Source organism: Eublepharis macularius, chromosome 8 (genome assembly GCF_028583425.1).
Source record: "Eublepharis macularius isolate TG4126 chromosome 8, MPM_Emac_v1.0, whole genome shotgun sequence".
Classification (NCBI taxonomy): Eukaryota; Metazoa; Chordata; class Lepidosauria; order Squamata; family Eublepharidae; genus Eublepharis; species Eublepharis macularius.
The window spans coordinates 17,282,641-17,304,833 of record NC_072797.1 but is presented as its reverse complement, the minus strand read 5'-3'; the positions used below and the strand labels follow the sequence as shown (position 1 = coordinate 17,304,833).

At 44.2% G+C, this 22,193-nt stretch overlaps 1 protein-coding gene across 4 annotated transcripts in view; it reads right to left on the bottom strand.

The window, feature by feature from the left end:
- The window catches only part of RAB27B (RAB27B, member RAS oncogene family), a 161,902-nt gene that overhangs the window by 86,162 nt on the left and 53,547 nt on the right, over positions 1-22,193 (bottom strand). Inside the window, exon 1 of one of the 4 annotated variants that reach the window (XM_054987678.1) lies at positions 104-244. The exons of the other annotated variants lie outside the window; for them this stretch is intronic. The gene's annotated coding sequence lies outside the window, so the exon portion shown is untranslated. Of the gene's footprint in view, positions 1-103; positions 245-22,193 lie in introns of those variants that run through there. 4 annotated transcript variants of the gene reach the window in all.

Below are 22,193 nucleotides of genomic sequence, written 5' to 3'. Positions count from 1 at the left end.
TTTAGTTCTCACGCGTGAGATCCAAACCTCTGTGAAACTGAAGTGCCCGGTCAGCGGCCCAACATGCAACCAAGACAGACACCAATAATCGGAAGTGGCTTACCATAGATTTTAACAAAGCAGCTGAACGAAGAAGTCTTCTCCTTCAAATGCCAACAGCCATGGATGAATATAAATCTTAAGGTCAGGATTTGCTCCAATGCATAATTAGACAGTCAAACATGTGTTGGAGACAACATTAATGACCTGTTTGAATAGTATATAATACAACTGTCTGAATATTGCATTGTCTAACCAAAAATGCTGACATAAAACACACAACTTCTCAGAAGGTCGAGGATTAATCTGGACAAGGATGTGAGAACTAATACATTTTTTTAGGAGATGGCATTCAGGAAAACCTCTGTTCTAAACTAAAACGGGATAAAACAACCAGTGGGAGAATGTCTCAATCTGCCAGGATATTCCATCACTGACCTCAGAGCAGCAGTTCTCAAGCAGAGAAACTTCCAAAGAAAATGACAATGGGAAATTGCTGGTGCCAATCTGCAAGTATCTGAATGACAACATGGTGATACGGGGAAGTCAGCACAGATTTGTCCCCAACAGGTCCTGTCAGACTAACCAAATTTCTTTCTATGATTGACTGGCAGGCTTACTGGATCGCAGGAATGCTGTCGATGTAGTTTATCCAGATTTCAGTAAAGCTTTTTACAAGGTTCCTTGTGATGTTCTGATGGGTAAACTGGTGGACTGTGCAGAAGGGTGCGACGAGGATGATCAGGGGGCTGGAGATCAAAGACTGAGGGCCAAGCTACACATGACGAATGACACTTGAACGGCAAGTGGATTGAGTGGAGGGCAAGTGAACAGGGAGAAATACACTTGCCGTTCAAGTGTCATTCGTCATGTGTAGCTTGGCCCTGAGAGATCTGGGAATGTTCCGTTTGGAGAAGAGGAGGTTGAGGGAAGACATGATTGCTCTCTTTAAGTATTTAAATGACTGTCACTTAGAGGAGGGAAAGGGAGTTGTTCCTGTTGGCAACAGAGGATAGGACTCAAAACAATGGGTTTAAACGACAGGAGGAAAGGTACTGACATTAGGAAAAACGTCTTCTCAATAAGAGTAATTCAGCAGTGGAATCAGTTGCCAAAGGATGTGGCGGGTTCTCCCTCATTGGCAGTCTTCAAAGAGTGGCTGGACGAATTCTTGTCGAGGAAGCTTTAGGCTGTTCCTGCATTGGGCAGGGGGTTGGACTAGATGGTCTGTTCGGCCCCTTCCAATTCAAGGATTCTGTGATTCTGTGAGTTTATTCTATATTCAGAAAAATTGACACACACACATCCAGGGCTGAATGTTGACATTGGGTTTTCTTGCACTACAGGTGCTAATTTTCTGCACTTTGCACCCCTGTTCTGTAGGTAGATACAACCATTAAAGAAGTTGGATTGATTGATTAATCAAGTAAGACTTTTTATTAGCTAATTGATGATAAGTAATTTTAAGAGATGAGAGAATATGCAATCAATGCACTTGAGAGTTAAAAGTCCTAAAGTATTTCTGCATTAGGGAACAAAGAAGAAAATACAGAGGACGAACTTTAGTTTATTAAACTGAAAAGTCCCAAAACTTCTTTCAGTAGCTCTAAAAGCCATTTTTACTGACAATATAAAAATGTTTTTTTTAAAATAATTGGGCAATACTTGAATTGGGAGAAAGGTGAATGGTTCATCTGCTAAAGAGTCTTTTAATTAGTAGACAGCTGTAATTAATTTTTTAACACATAGAGATGTGTTAGGTGTAAAGTGTGTGGGGGTGTATTTGTGTGTGCCAGAAAGGAAATTATTAGATCAAGCCAATTTTTTTTTTACTAACAAATCACAAGGGAGTCCCATGAGTGTAGCTGCACATTTCAATGACAGCGTAAACTCTTCACATACCGCAGATTTTATCTGACCTTGTTACTTAAAATGATAAACAGCACAGCTTGTTCTAGACTCCCTGCTTCACCCAAGAGCCAGTGCCAACCTGTTAGTGAACTTGTACTCAATTTGCTTCCCAATCATGTGTGCAGAGAGGAAGGGCCTGTATGATAATCAGCCGTCTTGTGATACTTGGACACACAAGACTTTTGTGTCTATCTTCTGAGGTGCCAAGCGGCATTGTCCACAGCACACTGCTTACTTCTCTCACAGATATCCTGTGCTTTGTAAAGAATATGGTATAGCCAGAACGCTCCTCCACCCCCACAGTTTTGTAACCAAAAGAGAATAGGAAGAAGGGAAAGGAAAATGGAGAATGAACAGAGAAACAAACAAGCAGGTAGGAACAAAGAAAAGAAAAATAAGAGAGGGAAGAAATGGAGGCATCTAGAAAAGAATGGGGAAGGCGGACACATTCTGCCCCCCAGGATTGCCAGCTGGCCTGGAGAAGAATTTCCTGCCCCTTTAATAGAGGCTTAGCATGTGGAAATGGACAGCGGATGCTTTTCATAGCATTAATATAACATCTGGTAAATAACATCCCATTAAGCCTCTATTAAAGGGTGGTGGTGGAAAGTGCTCTCAAATCAGAGTTGACTTATGGAGGGGTTTTCATGGCAAGAAACTATCAGAGGTGGTTTGCTATTGCCAGCCCCTGCAACCCTGGTCTTTGTTGGAGGTCTCCCATCCAATTACTAACCAATGCCGACCCTGCTTAGCTTCTGAGATCTGATGAGATCAGGCTCACCTGGGCTATCCAGGTCAGGTCCTATTACAGGGACAGGGCTTTTTTTTTCTCCTGGCAGTCGGCAACTGCATTCTCCCAATGATTTGTGGATGAGATCATCTGCCTTATTTAATTTATAGTTGGGAGCCCATCAGCATCTATGGTGTTTCCCGCGCGGTCAGTTTGCAGCAATTCAGATTCCACTCTGCTTCTCTTAATCTCCAGAGTCCCACATGAGAAAAGGAGGCATGAGATGAAGAATCAAACTTTCCCCCAACTTTTTTCACTGTACACGTAAGGCAACTTTTTTTGAAGCTGCTGTTGAGTCACCGCTGATGCGTCTTTTATGTGTGCAGAAATCATAGTCCTTTACTGCTTCTATCCCCTGCCCTTTCTTTTCTATGGTTGCTGATTGGTTAGCCACCTTTTAGAAACCACTCCCTCCCTCCTCAGCTCTCCATAACACCTTCTTTATTATTATTTTTTAAACTGAATAAGAAGAAAACAAAGATAACGTTACTTTCAACAATGACAGAGGAACGTGAAAAGATTGGGAAGATAACGGACTGTGCCATTACTACAAAGCCAATAAAATATTTAGGGATAAATGTATTATCACGAAAGGAGAATCTGTATAAAGATAATTACCAAAAAGTCAAAGACAAGAATTATTGAAGATTTGCAGAGATGCGAAAAATTAAATATTTCATGGTTAGGAAGAATCTCAGCTGTCAAAATGAATATCTTATCCTAATTGAACTTTTTATTTCAAGTGATTCCAATTGATATAGAACAAAAGAGTCTCAACAAGTGGCAGAAAGTAATAAATAACTTCATATGGGAAGGAAAGAAACCAAGAATAAGATTCAAAGTACTACAGGACGATAAAAACCGAGGAGGACTGGCAGTACCGAATATCAAACGATGTCATCAAGCAGCGGCGTTAGTTTGGATAACAGATTGAATTATAAATCTAAGTAGCAGACGTATCAAATTGGAGACAGTGGACACCATGTAAATCAAATGATGTTATCTACAAAGAATAATGCCATGGCTTTGAAAAGATGTGGATGGAAAGATGCAGCATAAGCCAGTATTCTGTATACTGGATGCAATGGAGTTTTACTCCCTTCCCAGACAAGTTGCCCACAGCTATTTTAACAAGAGACTTCCTCCCCCTTGCCCTGGCTGTGCTAAGTCTCTCTCTCTCTCTCTCTCTCTCTCTCTCTCTCACACACACACACACACACACAAACACACACACACACACACCTGGTTGCGGCTATTGCAGCAATTCTTGTTACTATTGATGGACTTTTCTTTTGCCATCACAGTGGGTTTCTGACTCCCCCATGCAAGGTTGCCAACTCCAGGTGGGACCTGGAGTTATCCTGGAATGACAACTGACGGGGATGAGCAAGCTCCCAAAGAGGAGGCTCTTCACAAAACAGGTGCTCCGAAACGGCTTTGTTGTTACCCATAATAAGGAACTGTCTGGAGTAAAGTCCAAGGCACAAACTTAATAGCAGGGTATCTGATTGCCGTTTAGTTTGTCTGAAGTTGTGCCTTTTGGCCGACCTAGTTGATCTTGCAAAGCCACATTCTGCTGAAAGTCCAAGCAGAAGGAATTCGCTTAAAGGGCTGGGGAGAACTGTGCTACGGGAGACCGTTTTTGGCAGATACAGAGCCTGAACTGGACTACTTTGCCTTTGGAAAGAGTTTATTGCTGTCTAGGATACGGCTTCCAGTCCCCCCCCAATCAAGGTGGGGGATCCCCTGCTCCCAGCCTCTGCCCCCTGCTGTCACTCACTTGGCGAGGGGGGGGGCGTTAAAGGCTCCCTGGGCAATCCTGAGGTTGCTTGCCTGAGGCTACAGGAAAACATATTGGGAACACGCTAGAATGTCACTCCTGTACAGTGATGTCATTTCCAGGTCATGCTTCCCTGCCTTGCCAGTGATGGCGATCTCTTCACTGGCACACCATGCGGCAGCAGGGAAAGAGGGCTGCCAGCCGGAAGTCTCCTGCCAATCCCGGAGACCTGGCAGCCCTGAACCATTTACAGAAATAAGGCCACTGAGAAACGTTTGTAGCAACCCTACCACAGTGAAAGCGTTCAAGCGCTCTCAACGTCAGCCTTGACACCAATGGAAACCACACAGGCTTCTTCTGTGGGGAAATAAATAATCAAGGTGGATGAAAAATTAGCTGACAAAGTCGGTGCCCTCCTCCTGCACGCATTCACAAATGCAAAGAAATTGAACTCTGACCGCGCACTGATTTCCCGCAAGAGCAGTTGAGAGGAAATCAGCATCAGCTTCATCCTTGCACGGTGCAGAGTAGGTAGGTGGGACCGAGATGGACTTTCAGTAATTGACTCCAAACACCCACAAAGAATTTCTTCAGTTCATTGTAAAAAAAGATGACAGAGAAAGCCATGCCAAGAAAGCGCCTGCTGATGGATTGGCACTGCCCCTGAGGTGCGGTGGCACTGTTCCGAACCACAATCAACCACATTTATGTAATGACAAAAGATTAATAGATGGTGATGATGACCAGGCGTACTTTCGAGCGAACCCCATGGGGAGATGCTTCAGCTTGACAACACAGATGATGTTTGCAAGATGACATTGCCCCGTTTGGTTCATTTGCTTGCATTATCTGGCGCATACAGAAATATGACAAGACACGTGGCAGCTAAGCCTCATAGCACTCGTGTCGAACATCTCATCAGCTCAAGTGTCATACTGAAGTCTGTCAAAACTAACAGTGCAGTCCTAAGCAGAGCTACTCCAGTCTTAACCCATTGATAACACTGGGCGTAGATTGGAGTAACTCTGTTTAGGATTGCGCTGTAAGAGGCTCTCAGCTGACTCAGGAAACGAATACCTCTGCAGCTATCAAAATATGCCACCATTCATCAAATGGGATCCTAGGGCATCAGTGTCCCTCTGGAGTAAAAACAAGAGAGCAGGAACAAAGACATGGATAAAACAAGGAAGCAGATGTGGTTTCGGGGCATATTCTCGGAGCCTTGTGAGCAAAACTATTCATGCTACCCACTCCCAGACACCGAGATTTATCATTGCAAAACCAAAGACAGCTTGACAGGCACATCTTTTCAGAGTTTGTTCCATCCTGTTACATTATAGATGGGTACCTAAATTTACTGCTTAAGCAGAGTTCAGTGTAAGTCAAAGGCTTCTTGCTGAGGAAGTGGATCCATAATATATCATTAATATAAACTTACGAAAATTTAAAGGAAATTGTATCCATCCATCTAACTGCCTGTTAGAATAAACAATGGGTACCCCATTATTTTTAATCTCAGTTTATTCCAATTTCCCTGCATGCCCCTTGTGTATATAATCATATAATCATACCACCAGAATGATAATAATGGGGGCTTTTCTAGGAAGGACTGTGTTTTATTATTCACTAGAGGTGTGCCCACTCACTCTGCTTGTGATATTTCATGGTCGTTGAACACTGAAGGAGCAGCTCTGCCTAGGATTGCCATCCTCCAGGTGCGGCCTGGAGATCTCCTGAAATTACAGCTGATCTCCATACAACAGAGATCAGTTCCCCTGGAGGAAATGGCTCCTTCAAAGGATGGACTGTATGGCATTACTGAAGTCCCTCCTGCCCTTGGTTCTACCCCTCCAAATCTCCAGAAATTTCCAAACCTGGAGCTGACAACCCTAGTTCTGCCTCCTGACAAAAGCGTTGCAGCAATATGGACTGAAGCTATAGCCTCAGAGATCATCCTTTACTGGCCAACAGTAGGCAAAATTAGGTTTGCATCCAATGTCATACCATGCCTTTCCACCCAATGAGGACCCAAATTATTCTCTCCTCCATTTCATCCTAAACAACAACTCTGTGAGGTAGTCTAGGTTGAGAATGTATGCCTGTCCCAAGGTCAGCCAGCAACTGACTGGCTAACTCATATGAAAGGGGTTACCTGAAGGAAGAAAATTTGAAAGCAGTTGGTTGAAGACATCTGAAGATGGTTCTCGAACAGGGCAATCCTAAACAGAGTTACTCTGGTCTAAGCCAATAGGATTAGACTGAAGTAACTCTTCTTAGGATTTGTACTCTTAAGGACTAGATATTGAAGGAAACGCCAAATAGATAAGTATGTTTTTGTTCCCAGATTCTCAAGGATAGTCCATTTGGGTCTGTAGTGAGATCTGCAAATAGTGTGGGTTCTGCAATGTGAGTTGAAAATTGTAGATATGGTAGTGCAAGTAGAAAACCGTCTTTCCATCCATTGAGGCTAAAATCTGCTCACCATCAAGCTCCATCAGTTCGTTATTCTACTGAGCAGGGTCCAATGAAGAATTTGCAGGAACGTACCACAATGCAATTACCTGAATGTTTTTAACGGCTGTGTTTTACATTGCGTTTTATTATCATATTTGTAAGTCACTTCAAGCAGATCTCTGGATAGGCAACATATAAATTTACTGAATAGATAAATAAAATAAAATTATGCTCTCTTCACCGGCATGAAATAAGCAGATACAAAGATGGAGACTCTAGGATCTGTATTTGCCAACCACTTGGTGGGGCCTGGAGATCGCCCAGGGTCACAATTGATCTCCACACTAGAAAGATCAGTTCCCCTGGAGAAAATGGCAGCTCTAGAAAGTGGACTGTATGGCATCATGTCTCTGTTGTGCTCCCTCCCTTCTTCAAACCCTGCCCTCCAAAAAACCTGTGCCGATTATATGTATGACAATTTTTTAAAAAATCTCTCTACGTGCCAGGGTCATTCAACTTCCCAACTTGCCTGCCTGACACTTTCCTTTCTCAAATGCTGGAGGAAGCGATGAGGGGCTCACAGCCGCTACAAGTGACGCCTTACCCAGGTTGGACACTTGTCAGCTTCCCTCAAGTTTTGATGGGAAATGTAGGCATCCTGGTCTTGCAGCTGTAATGGAGAGTCAAGCTGTAAAACAAGGACGCCTACATTTCCCATCAAAACTTGAGGGAAGCTGACAAGTGTCCAACCTGGGTAAGGTGTCACTTGTAGCTTGGCTCTATGCCTTATTGAACATGCTATTAATCAACAAGAAAGAACTGGTTGATGGGGTAAACATGGTGGGATCTTTAGGGACAAGTGGTCATACCCTCCTCGAGTCCCTTTTGCTGTGAGATACCGAGAAGGTTTGTAGCCACACTCACAGATTAGAATTTAGTAGGACAAACTTTAATGAACTTAGAGATATGATGTTATCCCATGGACAAGAATGCTGGAAAAGAAAGGAGCGAATGAAGGGTGGGCTCTTCTCAAGGAAGAGCTCTTGCAAGCTCAAGCTATCACCCTTCCAGCAACACAGAAATGTGGTAGAGAATCTAAGAAGCCAATGTGGATGAACAGAGAGTTCAGTGATGAGCTAAGGAAGAAAATGGGGATATTTGAGAAATGGAGGGAAGGAAATGCATCCAAAGAAAAGTATCTAGGGGTAGCTAAGCACTGTACGGCAACCATCAGAAAGGCCAAAGCTCATAATGAGCTGAGACTGGCCAGAGGAGCTCACCACAACAAAAAGACATTCTTCAGATATGTGAGGAGGAGCAAACGGAAGTTGGAGGGGGTGATATTCCAACTGCTGGGTGCAAATGGAGAAACTCTGACAGAGGACAGAGAGAAAACAGAAAGGCTCAATGCCTATTTTGCCTCAATTTTCTCCCTAAAGGAGAAAACAGGCCCACCTAGAGATGGTGGGCCTGGCTTGGCTTCGGGGCTGCTGGTTGACATGGGCAGAGAAGTTGTGAGAAGCACCTGGCTGCACTGGATGGGTACAAATCCCCTGGGCCAGATGAGATTCACCCAAGAGGGCTTAAAGAACTTTCAAAAGAGCTTGCAGACCCTTTGTCGATCATCTTCCAGGCCTCTTGGAGGACAGGTGATGTGCTGGATGACAGGAGGATGGCAAATGTCATCCCAGTCGTCAAGAAAGGGGAAAAGGATGATCCCGGGAACTACAGGCCAATCAGCCTGATCTCTGTCCCAGGGAAGATACTGGAACAGATATTAAAGTTGTCAATCTGCAAGTTTCTGATGGACAACATGGTTATACAGAGAAGTCAGTATGGTTGATGCAGCAGCAAAAAAGGTGAACAGAATCTTGGGGTGTATCAACAAAAGTATAACATCCAAATCACAGGATGTCATTCTTCTACTATATTCTGTGTTGGTCAGCCCCCACCTGGAGTATTGTGTGCCCTTCTGGAGGCCTCATTTCAAACTGGAACGGGTGCAGAGATCAGGATGATCAGGGGCCTAGACGCCAAAGACCGAGGGACCTGGGAATGTTCCATTTGGAGAAGAGGAGGTTGAGGGGAGACATGACTGCTCTCTTTAAGTATTTAAAAGTCTGACACTTAGATGAGGGAAGGGAGCTGTTCCTGTTGGTTACAGAGGGTAGGACTTGAAACAATGGGTTTAAACTACAGGAGGGAAGGTACCGGCTGGATGTTATGAGAAACGTCTTCACATTAAGAGTAATTCAGCAGTGGAATCAGCTGCCTAGGGATGTGATGGGTTCTTCCTCTGGTAGTCTGCAAGGAGTGGCTGGATGAATACTTATCAGGGATGCTTTAGGCTGTTCCTGCTTTGGGTTGGACTAGATGGTCTGTAGGACCCCTTCCAACTCTATGATTCTCTGATATCATTCATATATACATATATATGCTTTATTGGCTGGGTCTTGCTAGGCGAGATTGTTCTATCAAGGGCTGAATTCTTCCAGTTGCTCAGTCCCACCTCCTGGGTACTGTTTCTGTTTTATGATTACACTGTAATTTTAGATCGTTGTTTATTTTGGGGAGTTTTGTAAGCCACTTTGAGTTCTGCAGTATTATATTTATTTACCATATATATGATAGATCCCATGGTATTCATTTCCCGCTTCTTAACAAACAGTTTCATAGATATTAGAGGAGCATTTCAGGACAGCTTATAAAGTCTAATGAACAGGGGTATGCGCTTCGGGCATCCGATTCAGGAAAAATGCCCGAATTGTACCCAATCCGTAAAGATTCGGGAGTTCCGAATTGGGGCCAGCATGCTGCACATACTTCTCTCTTTCCTCTACTTCCTTCTGTCCCTATTTGAAATCAATTGATACATAATAATTGTGCAAAGTGCACAGTCTTCACTGAAGATCTAGAGAAGATCTACATAAATGGAACATTTCTCCATCCTGTGCTCCCATGTGCAAGAAGAATGTAACGAATGCCAGAAATATTTGAATATACTGCTTCTAGCGATCTTGTCCAGCAAGAACAGGGTCAGCAACAAGTTTCATCATCAATCATGTCAAAAACTTGACCCGGCTTGTAAATTATCCAATTATCGAAGACAGCATTAAAGATGGTTGTTGTGGGTTTTCCGGGCTGTATTGCCGTGGTCTTGGCATTGTAGTTCCTGACGTTTCGCCAGCAGCTGTGGCTGGCATCTTCAGAGGTGTAGCACCAAAAGACAGAGATCTCTCAGTGTCCATTAAAGCATTAAAGCTTTGGATGGATGGGGGCGGTTTTCAAAACATGTGCAATGCCCTTTCTCCATATATATGATATTCTCATTGAAAAATAAATTTTCCATGTTTGTGGTAGAAGCTAGCTCTGAAAAGTAGCCAATGAGTGCTCCCCTCCCTAGAAGCAATTTTTCAAATCTTTAAAAGTTAAATGTTTAGAATAATAATGCATTGAGGGGGGGGAATAATCAAATAAGATACATTTGCAAGACGAATTTTTAAAATGACAGGGCAGATACCGTCTCAAAATGTGCAGGGAGGTGCAAGAGAAATGACTCATTTAGCATTTGGTTTGGTGATTATGTCTGTCAAAAGCTTTATGAAGGTGGGAGGAGGTGCTGAACTCTTTCCACACTAGGGTAAGAAATGTAGCAAGTTCTTATATGTACAGCTGATGGACCGTTAGTGATTGGAGCTGTGTTTAAGTGCTGTGCGATTGCCACAGGAATGTGAGAAAAATTACAGTATTTTTATGAGACAGCTTTGCTCTGCAGAATGTGTCCAATGCAGGGCAAGGTGAGACAGGCAGAAAGAAGAGGGGCTGTATATGTGGGAGTGAATTTGCATGAACTTTGCAATTTGTGGCAGAGCTCACCAGGCAGCGGCTGAAACCACTTTTCAGGGTCAAAGATCAGTCTTAGCACTTAGGTAATAAGAGTGAAGAGAGCTATGAAGTTTTCAGACTGGGTATTTTATTTTATTTACTTCATTTATACCCTCATTTCCTCTTCGATGAGAATTCAAAGCGGTTTACAGCATTCTCCCGGTTTCTATTTTATCCTCACAACAACCCTGTGAGGTAGTTTAAGCTGAGAGTGTTTGGCCCAAAGTCACCCAGCATAGGAATTCGAACCTGTCTCCCCCAGATTCTATATGACACTCTAACCACACCACCACAGTTAGTCCCTGGCAGATAGAAACCCTCAAGCCCATCTATAGTGAACACACGATGGTTCCATGAGAAGTAGCTTTATTAGAATCCATACAGTTCAGGTCTGTACTCCATCACGGAGTTTGACAGAAGTGGAATTTCAAATCAGGCCATCTCTGTTATATTTCATTTTCCCGCACTTCAAACAACAGTTAGAGTTTTGGTGCGCAAGCTTACACAAGTTCTGTGAGAATCAACTTAGTTATGACTATGAATCAGATAGACAACAACTTATTCCCAGCATTTGGGGTTAGTAGCTGAGGTTGGCATTTAGACATTTCAAGGTTACTTCTAGCCGAGACTCGCATATTTCTCTAAGATAACGGAGACGCCCATATTTGGGTCTTTAGCAACATCTGAACTACAGATATGAAGAAAGAGAGAGAGAGAGAGAGAGCATATTAATTAATACACATTAATACAGTAGCATGACTTTAGCATAATGTCAGCAGTAGTAAACAATAATTCCCAGCAACACAATCATGGCATGTATGTTGACAGACAGACATGACAACACTGACCAAAGGAATCGGTCTGCTTGATTTATTTAGAAAATTTATATGCTGCTTCTCCAGAAACCTGTTTGAGGTGGCTCACAATGTTTTTATAAAGAAAAAACAAATACAATAAAATCATAAAAACAACAAAACCATCATTATTAAAACAAGCCTTTAAACCAAATTAAACATCCCCAAATGATATTTATGAAATAACCCTCAGGCGACAGGCAGACGATATAAAAAAAGATGGAATGTGTATTTTTTTCTGTTCAGGGGAGAGAGTTGAAATAAGAGAGTCCTGCAAGTTTACAGGTAGAATGATGATGACTGCATAGCTGAAGATGGCACGTATTGGCCAACACAAGTGACAACAACTGACCTCACCCTCTCAACTTCATTCTGCTGCATGAGTAGATGGACCTCAGTCTGCCCCATCCTGCCCCCATCTGGCAGTGTACGAAGTCATATTTTAAAGGATACAAAGTGCAATAAGACCCCAAATAACCCCCTCCCCTCTAAAAACTGCCTTCATCCTATGCTCCATTTAATGCCATAGCAAATAAAATGGCCTTGCAAGCATCTCCCAAACACCTGTAGGCATGGCACCTTCCTCACCTCCTCGGGGGGTTGGCAAAGCAGCTCCGCAAATGAGAAGGGGAAAGGAGGGGAAAGCACAGCAAAAAAATAAATAAAAGTTAACTGCTCACCTTGCAGAACAGAGGAGAACCATGTGCGTTGCAGCACAGGAAAAGCCACACACATAGACAATAAAAGTGTACCCATCCCTTTCAGCAGGGCTTTTTTTCTAGGAAAAGAGGTGGTGCAACTCAGTGGGTTGCCCTTGGAGAAAATGGTCACATGGCTGGTGGCCCCGCCCCCTGATCTCCAGACAGAGGGGAGTTTAGATTGCCCTCCGCGCCAGTGGCGTGGAGGGCAATCTAAACTCCCCTCTGTCTGGAGATCAGGGGGCGGGGCCACCGGCCATGTGACCATTTTCAAGAGGTTCCGGAACTCCGTTCCACCACGTTCCTGCTGAAAAAAAGCCCTGCCTTTCAGGAAGGGGGGCAACCCTGTTGCTTGAGGAGGAGGTGCTACATCTACTCCTCCCATGTGGGGAACAATGGAAATACTAGCACCAGCTACAGTTTGCCTTCCACCAGTCCACACTCCTCAGTACGGTTCCCAGGTGCCCACCAGCAGCAGGCAAACTCCCGAGGGTTTGCACCCTCGATCTGCCAGCAATTGGCAGACAGCAGCAAGCCCCCGGAGGTTGTCCGCTACCAGCAGGTATCCCAGGAGCACATGCAGAGAGCACAATGATGTCACTACTGGAAGTGACGTTGTCACGCCGGCTATGGGAGTACGCCTGTGCATTAATTGGAGCTGGATTTGTTTGCTTGCTTGCTTGTTTATTTTTCATTTCTTTATTTGACTTTCACCCTGCCCTTCCCACAAGCAGGCTCAAGGCGGCTTCCAACAATACTCCGATAAAAATGCAATGAAACATTAAAACCACTTAATCCAGATAACATGATTAAAAGATTCAGGTTCCACGGATCAAATCAGGCTACAAATTTTGGCTCCAAACAGGCTGAATCGCTTCCAGGAGAGACGTCATTACACGGCTGTCAGAGCACGCGTGCAAAAAGAGAGCTCACCAGTGGCACAAAGTGAGTTCCAGATCCCCCCCTCCCCCCAGGAGGGTCTAAGGACCTGGCAACTCTACTCCTCCTAAGTCAAGCCCTAGGGTCTGGTTTTCCTTTATTTTCTCACTTCCTTTATTTTTATTTATTTCATTTCTTTATGTATTTGATTTTTATACCACCACTCTTCAATTAAGATCTTTCTATTTTAAATAGGGATGACACCCCCTCCCCCCCGTGGGGTTGAGGGATCTTCTGGCCCCACCTTCCCCCCCCCTGGCCCTGCTCACCTGCATGGTATGGGGGAAAGGGTGGGGGAGGCACATTTGGAACCACTACAGCACATGTGAGAAAGGCAGATCAAGCCCTGCACTTACATTGCTACCCCCCATCCCCTGTTTTGGTGGTAAGGGGGCCTTGGCAAGCCTAATTTTAATCCCTGAGCACCCCTTCCCCATCCCATGCTCTGTCCCTTTGGAACTGTCTGTTTCTTGGAACTGTTAGTTAGAAAATACCAGGCAGACACAAGACTGTCCAGGTGAAAACCGGACATCGAACAACCTTAATGTCTTCAAGAATTACAACTGGTCTCCAGACTCCAGAGATCAATTCACTTGAAGACAATGGCAGCTTCAAGGGGCAAAACTCTATGTCATACCACAGATACTATGTGAAATCCCTCCCCCTATTACTCCTTTCACAGGTACCACCTCCAAAAATCTAGGGATTTCTCAGGCTGGTGTTGACAACCCTAGCCCCCTCCCCATTTCAGTTCAGTGCTACTCACTAACCCTACAGTTACCCGTGTTCAGGAATATTTGGCTTTACCTTTGCTGTTTCTCCTATTATCTCTGATAGCAGCCTGAGTAAACAAATGTGTGGGTAAGCAAAATTACTTTATATGAAGAGCCGCTTTATAAGTCAGGATGGCAAGGACAACCCCACCTTGTGCGCATGCTCGCGCACACACATATCCACACTAACACACACATAGCGCAAAGCAACTCAGCACACACAGGCCAATATCTGGGATCAATTTTTTTGACTCAAAACACACTTAGCTGAGACTGTTACAAGGTTATGCTTTGCTCTCAACAATGGTGGATTTTGCAAATCGTGTTCTAAAATTATCTAGAGACCAGTGGCTCATTGAGAGGGCCCGGCCTCTGTCATGGTGATGGCAGCACTGAAATGGAATGTGAATCACGTTAGCATAATCGAGGACAACACAAAATATCAGCTTGGCATTTTTCAAAGAACCTGTCTGTTTCCCACACTCCTGCGGAGGAAGCAGATAAAAATCCCCACCCTTGATTATACATTTTATAATTTCATAATTTAGATTTCCACACAATTCTACTGTCATGACCCAGCCTCGGACCGAGCTCTTGCCAGCCGCCAGCGAGTCGGAGGAGGAGGAGGACTGTGTTGGGCAGGCAAATCCCGCCCTAGGCGGCGAGGTAACCGAGGAGCCAGCCATGCAGCAGCCAGTGGTGCCGCCCACGCTGCCTGGGGGAAACACTGGGGCCGAGGAAACGAGCAATGCTCAAACAACCCCGTCCGCCATGCGGGGGGAGCCGTCAGAGCCAGCCACCCCGAGAAAGGGGCAGGCACGAGAGGCGGTCTGGCAACAGTGCCGCAGCACCCAACTCCAGGCGCAGCAGCAGCTGGAGCTGATTCAAGATGACGAGGCAGGGCAATTAACGGACAAAGAAACACCTGGGCCATCCACCCCTTAAACAAGGCGGAGTATAAAAGCAGATGCTGAACTCAGAGCAGCGTGGAAATAACTTCAGTCATCTTCCACTCTGCCTCCGGAGCCTCGAGCCTGGAAACCTTCTCGCTCCCTTGGAACCTTGTTTCCTCCCCTTGGACTGCCTTTGCTGGACTTTGACCTCGGATTGCGTTAGACCACGAACCTGCCTACCCCTAACTTGGATTGTCTGTGCTGGATTTGACCTGGACTGTTGACTTTGGACTTTGCCTGAACGGACATTCTTTGGCTGGCACTAGTCTAGGTGAGCCGCCTTGCCTGGCTCCTGCCCAAGTTTCGGGCGCTGTGCGGGAGCACGACATCTACCAACAACAGAACATCTCTGGTAATCATACAAAGCTCAAACCAGATCAATACATCATTACTGACCGGCAACCTATGCTGGACAATGATACTGCTCTCTCACAGGTACTGGGAGGCAAACTTTTTCCAACCCACAGACAGCCCCCCCAACCACAACTCCTCACTCACACAGCAATGCACTTCCCAACACGGACATGAACTCTGGGTCCAGGGCCTGCAGTGATGCCTCTATGAAGTAATTGGTTTAGCCCAGTAGGGCAAAGTCAGCAGCTAGAGCCAGGCAGCAGAGGAAGAAGCTGGTTGCTGGGGAGCTTGATAATAATTAATGTGCTCTTATCACCTTGAATAAGGTAATCAAATGCTGTACGTGAACAATAAGACTAAAAGTGGTGTTTGTGTATTGTGTTTGGTTGGAGTTACCGGGATTGTATTAATTTTTGCAGGGCTGTAATTGCCCAGGAAGAGGGCAGAAGCCTGGGCTCCCTTTGCTTTGAACTGAAAAGACAGCGAAAAAGGACTCTATCACTTGGTGGAATCAGACAAGTGGAACTGTTTACCTTTTCAAAGACATTGTTGGTTTAAAGTTTCTGTATGGTTGCACTCTTGAGTTTAGCTAAAGAAAAAAATGTTGGATTGTATTCATTGTTACAAGGTTTTGATTTTTTCCCCTTAAATTAAAATTGTGTCAAACGCAACATGAGCTATACCATCTCAGGTTCATTCACTGGTTCATCTTCCAACATTAGATATGCCATCAAGCGTCAGCAATGCCCTCCAGCACTCTATATTGCACAATATTGGTCAGTCCCTTCACAAAAAAAAGAATGGACATAAATCTGATACCAAAAGTCACAACATTCAAAAACCAGAAGGAGAACACTTTAATCTCCCAGAGCATTCTGTTGCTGAAGAGCAGCCGTTCTCTAGCAGAGAAACTTCAAAGGAAAATTACAATGAGAGATTGTTAACATTGAATTTGTTTTATTTATTTATTTATTTATTTATTTATTTATTTATTTATTTATTTATTTATTTCAGCTTCTATTCCACCCTCCCTGCAAGTGGGCTCAGGGCGGATCACACCATTTAAAATACAATACATAATTAAATACAGTTCCAAAGAAACACATAAAGCATTATAAAAATGCATGATAAAATTTTTTTAAAAGCATGATACAAAAATTACAATAGATGGCTTCCCCTGGTAGCGGCAGTCACTGCTTAGTTAATTTTAAAAATATGCACACAGGGTGGTGGACAGATCTGATAAGGAGGTTTAACTCATTCACCCCCTTCTCTGACATGGCCGGCTGAGGCCTGGCCCAACCTCAGCCATATGCCTAGCGGAACATTTGAAACAATGGATCCCCCAAGGTTGAATTGGAATATTACAGCAGCTAATTTTCTGCACTTCGCACCCCTGCTCTATCAGGCTTATTACAACATGTATTATAGCTAGCTTCCTAATGCTCCAATATACAATATCCCTCCCACCCTCTTCCGGGATTATAAAGACTCCTTCCCTTTATCACTCCTTGTACCTGATGAAGGGAGCGTTGACTCTTTAAAGCTCATTCCCTGGAAATCTAGTTGGTCTTATTGGACCTGGATCTTGCTCTTCAACTGCAGGCCAACACCTGAAACTCCTATCATTTAGTTAACCATTCTTCTGTACCTGTTTCAACTGAGCAGTCTTTTTCCAGTTTGTGTTTTGGGCATGATGCCTCATACCATCCATGCCATCATCCATTATCTTACATTCCAGCCTCACTGTTGCTTCTAGTTGAGCCCATTATTCTGCTCCAAAGCAAAGAGGCCTATGGCAGACTGGGGAAATGTGCTTGCTTGCCCTGAAAAAGGTATAAGTGCAATTCACCCCTTGCAACATTTTCTTGGGTCTTAAAAAGGGGCCGTTTCTATGCATCCTAAAAAGAGCGCCCCATTCATCGAAAGCTGGCAACTTTCCCCCAGGATTTCTGATGTCTCCATTTGCAAAACAGATGCAGGCAGTTTGTGCACTGCCGCAAAAACAGAAGCAAAACAGAGACATCAGAAATCCCGTAAAAAAACCCACCAGCCATTCAGAGAGTGGGGTGCTCTTTTTAGGACGTGTGGGAACAGCCTATGGGCATTTGCACCTGGATCCTGAAAAACTAGACATGATAAACACGCACAACTGCTGCTCATATTTCCAATATATTGCTCAGTTGGTTGGGATTTACCCAGAATCTGGGCATCTGCAATGCCCATTTGGCCTATTAGCTGGCCGGGTTTCCCACATAATTTCAGGGGTGAGAGTGGGGACTTCAATCGTCTCCAGAAAAAATATGCTAGTAGATCCTGTTTCAGGGATCACAGCATTGCTAACTAAAAGATCCTTGCAAATAACATGCTCACAAACTGAACATACCCTGCACATAATTCCAGCTTTCTCTCCAGTTGAATGCTCCATATGCTCACACTGGTGGTGACTTTTTAAAAAGTGGTATTTGTGTCTCCGCTGTTAGAAGTATTCAACATCACACAGGCAGCCTGTTGGCACCCTCTGCTACCTTATGCTCAGAGCTTACTTTGTTGCTTTCTCAGCCTTCTGATTCAGCCAAAGAAGTACAAAAGCTGCAGTTCCTTCCCCCAAACACTGGCTGGAAGTTCATGCACGGAAACACTGGGAAGAGTCATTTCCATGAACGTGTTGGTATGTTTTGGAGAATCCACACAATGTCCTTCTCTAGTCATCCACTTTCCAGGTTTTCCTCTGCTTTGCTCTGATCTTTCCCAACTCTGCTTTGCAGTATTCTTTTGTTAGAGACTGCCATCCAAGCATGTTTGCACACCATGTGGATGGGGTGATGTGAATTTTTAAGCTGCACATAGCCACCATTTTCTCCGCACCACTAGAGAGGGTTTGGGGGGGGGAATTGCTATAATGCCATAGGATGGAAGGTTGCATGGTATAGCCACTGGAAGATAGCCACTGCAATGTTAAAATAGCTTATTTTGTGCACATATGAAACTGCCATATTCCTAGTCGTTTGGTCAATTGCCTACTGGCAACAACTGACAGAGGTTCCTACAGGGGTCGCTCTCAGCTCCGCTTCTTGTGATCATTCTAGTTAGAGATATCAGGGATTGAACTTGAAATCTGAGGCATATGATACATGAACTTATGTATTTATTGGGAGGGAAGGCGGCAGGGTATAGCCTGATCTCATCAGATCTCGGAAGCTAAGCAAAGTTGGTACTTGGATGGGAGACCACCAAGGAAGATTCTGCAGAGGAAAGCAATGGCAAATATGTTTCGAGTAGAGATGGGCACGGACAGAAAAAAAATGAACATGATGTTCATTGCCATCCACGAACAGGGACTCACGAACAACCACGAACATGGAGAATCCATGAACATGTTCATGGTTGGCTGTTCATGGGGACCAGCAGTCTCTCATCCAGCCATCAAGATCCCTACTGCACCACTCCCAGAAACCTGACCTGAGCAGGCAACAGGAAAGGTACTAATAATAAATAATAGCTTGGCCCCAGAGCCTGGCAGCAGCCCTAGAACTTGAAGGGGTAGATCCCTACCTCACCACACACAAAGAAAATCCAAGCTCCAATGCACTCCCTCTATCAAAATGCCAACAGCAACTGTCTCTTCCTCTCCACTGTCTGTAAACTAAGCCAGAGGTGGGAGCCCCCTCCCCCTTTCTCTTTGCTTCCTTGTAACAGATTTGGAGCTCCACACTTGAAAGAAAGACCTGCCTATCAAGCTAAATTGGGCTTAGATTGGGGTTTCCAGGGCAACAGCAGGAGTTCAGACAGAGTTCAGACAATCCCTGCCTAAGTTGCCAAAAGAATTGATTGCAGGTGCCAGACTGTCTGGATTGACAAACAGCAACACAAACAGCAATGAACGAGGCTTGCAACGACCACCTGTTCATTTAGAATGGGGCCTCACGAACAGCTTGTTGACAAACAGCAGATTGGGCTGTTCGTGGCTTTTTTTTGTTCGTATTGCTGTTCGTGCCCATCTCTAGTTTCGAGTTATTTCAGGTTAACACCTTACTTTTTCAACACACTACGTTCCAGTTTTTCTGTCTAATATATTCTAGATATCTCAATGCAAAAATACTATAATGGATTCTCAGGAACAACTTCAGATCCCTGGTTTCCAGTACAAGGTCATTTCTGGGATTGCAAGTACTCGGCAGGGTGGCGCGGAGTTGGTGTTTACCATGTAGAAGCTTCCCAGATTGATGGGAATATAGAAGGCATGGTTTATGATGAGAGTTCCAGGGTGAGTTTGCGCAACATGACAGCTCATGCCTCTGGAATGCCACTGTGGGAGTTGTACAACACATGGTGAGGTGTGTCACAACCTAATTCTGAGCACTGTAAAAAAATGATGTTTGTGAAGCCTTTGTTTTTATGGAAATGGAAAGGTCAGTTACATTAAAAGTGGATGAATAAATTTACTTACGGAGCAATCCTAAGCATAGTTACTCCAGTGTAAGCCCAATTAAATCAATGGGTTTAGACTGGATTAACTCTGTTTAGGATTGTACTGTTAGTGTATTTATATTCAGTCCTTCCTCCAAGGAGCTCAGGTCACAGTAACCAGGCTCCAAGTTCACCACAATTCCCCATTAATGAATAATATAGGGCATCCTAAATCCTGGCTGTATGTGACCTCACTCAAACCTTCCTATGAAACAAGGGGTTAACTGGCTTGTGTAAGCCCCCTAGAGGAATATCTTCTGTGGCTACCTTTTTGCCAGGGAGCAAACAAGGAGTAGGAAGGGAAACAAGTATATTTTACGAAGATGTAGGGCAGACTATCTTGGGCTGCAGGCATATTTCCAATTATGTGGCCTGTTCAGGAATAAATAGATATTTTTTTTTCTTTCATGATGCATATTTGAGAATTAATAGAGTTTGTTCTTTCATGACGCATGTATAAAGGACTGAAACGTATATATGTGTTTGTAGGTGGCGGGCATGATTCAAGGTTGAGCTGTCCCCAGAGACATCGTGGCAGGGTGCTTTCGGCAGCATCTGTGTTCTCTGCTGATTGTATGCTGCAATCTGGACATCATAGCCGGATCTGGAGTGTGGAATGCATGGCATAGAGTGTTGCCAACCTCCAGGTGGAGGATGGAGTTTTCCTGGAATTGTAAATGATATCCAGTCCACAGAGATCAGTTCCCCTGGAGCAAATGGCAACTTTGGGTGGTGGACTTTATGGTATCACATCCCTGATGAGTCCCCTTCTCTCCCCACGCTACACTTTCCCCAGGTGCTGCCCCCAAATCTCCAGGAATTTCCTGGAGTGCCCTGGAGACATGTGGAACTGGCAGTAAAACAAACAAATACCCCTCCACCCCACCCCATCCCTTCTCTGCTAGTGAAATTGCAGAGTGGAAGTGAAGGAGGCATCCTGCCTCCGCCAATGTTTAAAAACAGAGTTTACAACTGCCGGTAAACATAAAATCAAAGCTAATTAAAAGCAGTCCGAAATAAAAACGTCTTCGACTACCTCCTGACGATCGGCAGTGAGGGGGCCAAATTTCAGTTTCCTTAACCAGTGCTTTAGATTCCTTAACCAGTGCTTGTAAACGGACTGCTACATGTGGACCCTCTGTTTCCTGGGTAACAGAGGAAGAAATCCTAAACAGGTCTACTTAGAACTAAGTCCTGTTTTCTTCGGTGGGGCTTACTCTCAGAAAAATGTTTTTAGGGTTGCGTACTGGATTGTGTGGCATTTAGTGCCACATTTTGAATTTGGATGGTTTAAATTCTACTTGGAAGAGGGGCTGTGAGGGAACTAGAAAAGATCCTTAAAGATGAAGATGTCTCTCTGGGAACCAAGATCAAGGTAATCCAAACTATGGTATTCCCCATTGCTATGTATGGATGTGAAAGCTGAACAATGAAGAAAGTTGACAGGAAGAAAATGGATTCATTTGAAATGTGGTGCTGGAGGAGAGTTTTGTGGATAACATGGATGGCCAAAAAGATAAATAAGAGGGGGTACTAGATCAAATCAAGTCTGAATTGTCCCTAGAAGCTAAAATGACAAAACAGAGGCTATTGTACTTTGGTCACATCATGAGAAGACAAGACTCTCTGGAAAAGTCAGTAGGAAAAGAGGAAGACCTCAAATGAGATGGCTGGACTCAATAAAAGAAACCACTTCCTCCGGTTTGCAGGATATGAGCAAGGACATTTTGGAGGTCTTTCATTCAAAGGGTCGCCATAGGTCAGAGGCAACTTAACACACACACAAATTCTACCTGTACTGTATGAGATAGTATTTGTATCTTTTTGTATTTATAGTATGGTTTTAATTTATATGTGATTTGATGTTGTGACCCATCCTGAGCCTGCTTGTAAGGAGGGAGGGCTAGAAATATAATAAATCAAATCAAATTAACCAGAATCGTCCTCTAATGACATCACTTCCTCACAGACACCCCCGCATCTTCCTCCCTGTCCTTCTGAAGCGTAATTGTCAGCACCTGCCTCTCCTCAGGGTTTTTTTGGCGGGGGGGGGGGGCGGTTCTCATGGATCCAACCACAAAGGAGGAAATTAGGCTAAATAATCTCCCTTTTGTGCCTTCCAGCCTTTGGAGTGCATTAGTCAGTGGCTGCACTACAGAAATCTGAGACTTTTAGGCATTACCAAACAATGCTTTTTGCACTTCCCTGCAATGTCCAAAGAGGAACTTACCTCAGGGAAATACCCATACCTCAAAAGCCTGAAAGGCAGATACATACAGCACACAAACACAGC